This window comes from Aristolochia californica, unplaced genomic scaffold (assembly GCF_029961685.1).
Source record: "Aristolochia californica isolate CCGP_79_NKW_82.1479 unplaced genomic scaffold, dmAriCali1.0.hap1 SCAF_5, whole genome shotgun sequence".
NCBI lineage: Eukaryota > Viridiplantae > Streptophyta > Magnoliopsida > Piperales > Aristolochiaceae > Aristolochia > Aristolochia californica.
In genome coordinates, this window is record NW_027182214.1 from 6,960,761 (window position 1) to 6,967,242 (window position 6,482).

Below are 6,482 nucleotides of genomic sequence, written 5' to 3' on the forward strand. Positions count from 1 at the left end.
CTCTATGAGTAGGATTCTACGGTTCAAGGTCTGAAGCTACTTAGAAGTTTCATGCAAAACTAAGAAGGTAATTTCAACCATACAAACATTCAATGCAAAATTGTTCAAATCAGCCATACAAGTGATTGAGAAATCTCTTCTCCAACCAAGATAAGTTTTAGTAATCCTTGTTCTAACCTTCCTTTGTCTAAATCTATCAAGTTACTCATTGATTTAAGGAATATGGTTGTATTCTTCTTTAACGTTCATGAAGTCTCGACTTACTAAAAATATCTTAATTTTTGTTTTTGGCTCTAACCCATGCCAAAACTAGCATTATGGGTCTTGCTAGACAGCCATTCAAATTTTGAAAACTCCACATGAATACCTTTTCAAGTGTCCTAGTTTGTGAGATTTCATAATTATTTTGTTGTTGAACCCTAATTTAGTGTTTGATAATTTCAACCATTGGATTGTGCTTCATGATGATTCAAACCTCTTAATTACTTATTCTCTTTCAATTATGTTTTAAGCCATTATATTTGTGAGATTAAGCTTGTCCTTTTTATTGAAAAAAATAATTTTTTTTGCTGCTCATGAGATCCACTTAGCATAGTCATATAATGTTTCCCTTTCAAGTTCTTAAGTTGTTGAAGAAGTAACTTATTCTCCTACTTGCATGTGCGCTTATATAAACTTGTTTCTTTGTTTTCAACTGAGTTTCTTCTCTTTGAATTCCTCAAGTCCAAGTTTTGATCATGCTGAAAACCCATGATTTAGGGAAATATGATTATTTGAAAAGTAATACTATTCCTTTAAAGGGTATCTCTAATTATTTGCCTTGGTCTCAATCCGTCAAGCGACTTCTCATGACACATGACTCTGATGATCACGTAGCTATGTCACATTCTTCTAGTAATGAAAAAGATATTAGCTACAAAAATTGGCTGAAAGGAAACACCTTGGTGATCAATAGTATGGAAGAATTTTTGGCAAACAATGTGGTTCATCTTGGAACTGCTAAAATCATATGAGATACATGTTCCAAACTTTATTCAAGCATTGACAGTCTCCAAAGACTTTATGATTTATTTTAGGCCATGGTAAACACCAAACATTCAGACAATCCGAAGGAGTACTTTTCACAAACCGGAGGCTTCAAGCAAGATTAGAAGTTAGCTCAACTGCATTCCACAAACATTGTTGTTCAAGAAAGCCAAAAGGAAGAAGTAATTGCAGCTATTTTTCTTGCCAATTTTTAGCCATTTTTTCAGCTATTTCTCTCGAGTCTTACGTCTATTACTCAAATCACAAAAGACTTAATTATTTATCACCTTTATCCTTGTTATTGTATTTTTTTTAGGACATCTAGACCAAATAGCTGATTGGTGGATGTTAAAACTTAGGATTTCAGATGTATAATCAAAGTAGATGAGGATTAAGGGGTGAGAAAGAAGAAAGAGAGTTGTGGAAAAAAAATAGGAGGAGAAGACGAAGAGTGACAAATTTGGAGAAAGAAAACGTGGCCGGAGAATTAGGGTTGTGGAAGCTCCTAACCCTCCCCCTAAAGTTTTATTTCTAGACGTTAAAAGTACCAATATTACAAGAAAACTCTTCACCTTAATAAGAGTGAAGAAGAGATAAAAATCATAAACTAATTACTTCAATGATACTCTAATTACATCATATCTTCCAACAAATGAGATCATGAAAGAGAAGAACTTTATTTTTTGAATAATGATATTATTTCAGCCATGCCATGACCACTACACCTCCATATATTATTTGTTTGAAGACATCTCAAAGGGGCATTAAGGTGAATACCTTCCCCACATCAAAGAGATGGCAAAAGGGTGTAAATTAGTGTCCTTCTCATAAGGATGGCACAAGTTGTATTACAGAAGATGATATATGTCTACTTATGTTTTTTTCTTTTGAGAGTTTGTAACTCTAAGGGCAATGTAGTCATTGTAACCTTCCTTCATCACCTATAAATAAAGACTCAAGACAAGGGGTAGATCAATAAGTCTCCCCTCTTCTCTCTCAAACCCTCTCTCTCTCTCTCTCTCCATCTCCGTAGCTGTCTCTCTCTCACCTTTCTCTTCTCTTCCTTCTTCCTCTCCTTTTCTTCTTTCTCTTCCTCTTATCCCGAAATTATGATGCTAGTTAATCAAGTTTTATCAACTCTCTCAGTGGAAGAGGTATTGATCAAGTTTCAGTTGTGAACCTCTTTTGGCTCACAAAAGATAAGTTCTTTCTTCTCTTCTTTTCCTTGAGATGAATGATGTTGTATATCTTAGAAATACTAAGGCTTAATAAGCATGCCTTGATAAAAAAAATATTGAGTTAATACATCTTATATATTAACTTCAGCTTGGTTAATATCGACATGTTTAATCCATGCTATCTTCGTTTAAAGAGATCAATTTTTTAGACTAATACAGCTTGTGGATTTTTGGTTCTTTATTTTTTTGAATGAAGCCTTGCTATTCCATTTATGGTTCCATGGTGTTTCATGATTGAAAGGCTATATTTACACATGTTGAAGGTTGAAGGTTGAAGGTTGATATCATAGTTCATTTTTTTTTTAACTTGCGGAGGTGCTGGCATTGGTTCAAGAATTTTTTTTTTGAAAAAAAATATATGTTGTTCTCCCACGTTGGAAGGGATTTTGTCATTAAGATTTTCTCTTGATCCTCTTTCCTAAAAGTTTAAAAGGACAAAAAGGAATGAAAAGACTGGAATTACATGATTAGTTGGCACATGACTTACGGAAGGAAAGTTCATTTTTTAGAAGATCCAAAAAATTGATTGAAATCTCTTGTTTTGTGGTATAATTTTACATGCCTTGATCTTGTCATTGGAGTATATTCCATGCAAGATAAGATTAGAAAGCCTTATCAATGTTTTTTTACAGAAAAAAAAGGCAACAAAGGCTAGTTCTTTTGGTTAGTTGTTGGCACCAAACAACTAGAAGGAAAGGTTCATTGGTATGATTACTAATTATCTCTCTTAATTGTCCCCTTGCCTAAAATATTTAAGGCAAGTCAATGATTGAGATTGATTTGATGAAGTGGCACCTAAGACAATAAATGAAGGATTCCTATTTTATTTTTGGAAAGTGGTTGATTGAAGGAAGATCTTCCTAGATTTAATTTCGTGGTGAATATTCTTTCTTAAGTGAAAAAATATCATATGCCCTATCTATTTGTTCATCTCGGCCAGCAAGTGCACTCTCCTTATTTAGTGTAGGATTAGTTGTTGCAAAGATTTCCTTGGTTTTTTTTTTTGGATTAAATCTTCCTCCTTTCCCAAATTGCTTCCAACCCGAGCTGGTTAGCTCTTTCTTTTCAAGTTGGTTCCAACCCGAGTTGGCCTTGGTCTCCTCCCTCTTGGGTTGGTTCATTTTTTTTTTTTTTTTGGTTGCCTTAGTGGCTCGATTCAAGGTGCTTCCATCACTCATATCACACTTATAAGTTCTTTTTATAAGTCTTCTTTGGTGGTTCCCTCTCAAGTTACAACTCTTCTATAAGTAAAGGTTTTTTGGTTCATCTCTAAAGGTTGAAGATCACATGGGGAGTAAAAGTGACCTTCTCAAGATTATCACTATACCCTTAGATGGGTTATCTAATTAATTGAGTTGGTCACAGTCGGTAAAAGGTTTCTCATTAGACGAGACCTCATCTCACCAAACCAACTCCACCTATTGATGAGGAGGGCAACTCCTCTATTAAGTAGTTAAAGAATGATACATTGGTAATCAACTGGATGATAAATAGCACTAGTTGATAAATAGCATGGAGGAGCATGTGGCTAATAATGTGGTCCACCTTGAGACCGCCAAACAGATATGGGACACTTCTATGAAGTTGTACTCCACTATAGAGAACCTCCATAAACTCTATGATGTTATTCAAAACATGTTCAATACCAAATAAGGGGACAACCTACATGAGTTCTTGACACAGTTTCAGGGGCTGATTTAGGAGTGGGAAATTGCTCAGCCCTACTCTGTTAGTTCAAGAAAAGCAGTGGAAAGCCCTAGCAGTTGTTATCTGCTTAGAAAATATCATATCATACCTTGAGGTGGCCAAGACTCAACTACTCAACTCCTCGGCTCTTCCATCATTTGATGACCTCGGTGTCACCTTACTTCGGATACCAAAACATTCTTTCACCTCTCACCCTAAGGTGTTATTTGCCATGTACTCTAGTAATAGGGCTACACCTTCTATCACCAGAGGGCACAATAGAAATCATAAAGGAGGCAGAACAAGAGGTGGTAGGACTAGCTCTGGTCCCTTGAGGACTGATAACTGGGTCAACAATCATTGTGGAGGATGAAATCATTTAGTGGAACCTGTTGAAACCTACATGGAAAACGAGACTGGGCCACTACCAACCATGCCTTAGTTTATACTGATAAACATAAAGACAAACCCGAGTCACATAAAGGCAAGACAACTATAACTTATGAAGATTTTGAATTCTTGCAAAGACTGAAGACTATGATGGTATCTTCTCCTGCATCTTCTTCTACTGCTACTGTCACTACCACTTTTGGTAAGCTCTCTGCCACTTCCTCCTCTTCATCTTGGATCATTGACTCATGAGCCTCCGAACATCTGACAAGTAATAAAAATCTATGACATTCCATGTCTCCTTGTTTATCACACAAATTTGTTACCTTAACTGATAAATTCTAAACCAAAATTCTTTGGAAAGGATCCTCCTTTGCTACACCTTCACCTCGCCTACTGATGTATTATTGGTTCCCCAGTTTCCCTTAAACCTTAAACTTATTGTCTGTTAGCCAGCTCAGTAAACGTTTCAATTGCTTCATCACCTTCTCGCCTTCTTCTTTTGTTTTTTAGGATCTAACAACAAGTAGGTGATTGGTGGATGCCATGAAAAGGGGGGCATTTATTACTTGGACTTGTCTCCGGTGACTGCAGTTTCCACTTCTCAGAAAGAGGCAAGATTATGGCATAACTGGTTCGAACATCTATCAGTAGCATTACTTCCACCTATTGTTTACTTTGTTAAAAACATTGTCTGGTATAAACTGTGAAGTATGTCAGATGAGCAAACACCAAAGGACAACTTATTCCCCTCGAGCTGAAATTAAAGGTGTTGCTCCATTTTCCTTAATTCACTCTAATGTATGGGGACCATCGAGTGTCTCAAATATTTCACAAGATAAATATTTTATCATGTTTGTGGATGATTTCACTTGAGTCACATGGCTATGCTTGTTTAAAGAAAGGTCTGAGATTTTCTCCATCTTTAAGTCCTTTCATGCCATGGTAAAAAATCAATTCAGTAAAAACATATAAGTTTTTCGTTCTGATAATACCAAGGAGTACTTCTCAGGTGAATTTCAATCCTTTTGTCAGGATCATGGCATAATGCTCCAGAAATCATGTGCCTACACCCCTCAACAAAATGATGTAGTTGAAAGAAAAAACAAACATCTCCTAAAGGTAGCCCATGGCCTGCTCTATTCCATGAATGTGCCCTATTTTTACTGGCCTCATGCCATTCTTACTATTTGTTTCCTTATTAATTGGTTGCCTTCCCCGGTGCTTAAACATAAAACCCCATATTCCTTGTTATTTCCTAATGAAGACCCGTCTCCATTCCCTTGAAATTTTTTGGATGCACATGCTTTGCTCATGTCACATCCTCCAAGAAGAGTAAGCTTGATCCTAAGTCTCTTAAATGTATCTTCTTGGGTTACTCTCGTACTCAAAAAGGTTATGTCTGCTATAATCATTCTCTTCGGAATGTACTTATCTCTAGGGATATTACTTTTTTTACGACACATCTGTTTACTCTTCCATGGATGCTCCTCTGGGTTTTTCATCGATTCAATCTAATCTGAGACTTGTTGTGCCACTTGATGCGGATCTCCTCCACCCCTGTAAAGCAATGGTCAATACCACAGTTATGGAGTTTACGGATCCCTCCAAGGAAAGTCCATCTTCACCTATCATATTTGGTGCACAATTTGATACTAGGCCCATAGGTCTATGAAAGGAGCCTAAGACTTGCACTAAGCCCTCCACTTCTTATCCTATATCAAAATTTGTTTATCACCATCAATTATCTTCTTCATTTTGTCAATTTCTTGCATCTATCTCCACTTTATGTGTCTCACAGACATATCAGGAGGCTCTGAGACATCCAGGATGGAAGGCAACAATGGAAGAAGAAATTAATACTTTATATGAGGATCAGACATGGAACTTGGTTCCACTTCCTTTCGAGAAGAAAATTGTGGGTTGTAAGTGGATTTTTACCATTAAGCACAATCTTGATGGTTTTGTAACTCGTCTTAAAAGCCTGTCTCTTTGCCAAATGCTACACTCAGTGCTATGAAGTTGATTACAAGGAAACATTTTCCCCAGTGGCCAAGTTAAATTCATACAAATCCTATTATCACTTGCTGCAAATTCTTCTTGGTCAGTATATCAATTCTCTTGGGAAAAAATGCCTTTTTA